The following is a 1,039-nucleotide window of genomic DNA, read 5'->3' on the forward strand; positions in this document are numbered from 1 at the left end:
AATCTGATGCTCAAGAAGGAACAGAAAGCAAGTATCTCAGCTCCTGCCATATTTACTCAGCTAAGATATTTTGGTGTCTCTTTCACGTTTTCTAGGGCTTTTTTTATTCCAAATGGTCTTCAAATCACAAAATACAACACTTTCTCTTCAGTTAATGATGTTCTTCAGAGCATGATGCTGCAACACATGATGAATTGGAGGATAGCAAATGTAACACCCATCTATAAGAAAGGCAGAAAGAAGGATCCAGGAAACTATAGACCTGTCAGTCTGACCTCAGCACCAGGGAAGGTCATGGAGCAGATAATCCTGAGTGTCATTAGAAGACATATAGAGGATAACCAGGGGATCAGACCCAGTCAGCATGGGTTTATGAAAGGCAGGTCCTGCCTTAGGAACCTGATCTCCTTCTATGACCCAATGACCCAGCTACTGGATGAGTGAAAGGCTGTGGATATTGTCTATCTGGACCTCCAAAAAGCATTTGACACGTTTCCCCATAGAACTCTCATTAAAAAAATGGGTGCTCATGGCCTGGATGAGCACATGATCTGTTGGATCAAGCACTGGCTGGACAGTTGGGCCCAGAGAGTGGTGGTCAATGGAGTCAAATCCACCTGGGGCCAGTCACAAGTGGTGTTCCTCAGGGCTCAGTGTTGGGAGCATTTCTGTTTAACCTCTTTATTGATGATCTTGATAAGGACATAGAGTGTATTATCAGTAAGTTCACAGGTGACACCAAACTAGGTGGGAGTGCTGATCTGCATGAGGATAGGGAGGCTCTACAGAGAGACTCGGATAGACTGGATAGTTGGGCTCATGTTAATGGTCTGGGCTTCAACAAGGCTAAGTGCCAGGTCCTGCACTTGGGCCACAACAACCCCAGGCAACTCTACAGGCTTGGGGAAGTGTGGCTGGAAAGTGTCTGGCAGAAAAGGACCTGGGGGTTCTAATTGACAAGTGGCTGAATATGAGCCAGCAGTGTGCCCAGGTGACCAAGAAAGCCAATGGCATCCTGGCTTGTCTTAGAAATTGTGTA

General features: G+C 46.1%; 1 protein-coding gene across 1 annotated transcript in view; it reads right to left on the minus strand.

Annotated features, from left to right (window-relative positions):
- IKBKAP (inhibitor of kappa light polypeptide gene enhancer in B-cells, kinase complex-associated protein) overlaps window positions 1-1,039 on the minus strand; it is a 31,626-nt gene that overhangs the window by 29,520 nt on the left and 1,067 nt on the right. The gene's annotated exons all lie outside the window — the stretch shown is intronic.

Source organism: Chaetura pelagica, unplaced genomic scaffold, assembly GCF_000747805.2.
Source record: "Chaetura pelagica isolate M959 unplaced genomic scaffold, ChaPel_1.0 scaffold126, whole genome shotgun sequence".
Lineage (NCBI taxonomy): Eukaryota > Metazoa > Chordata > Aves > Apodiformes > Apodidae > Chaetura > Chaetura pelagica.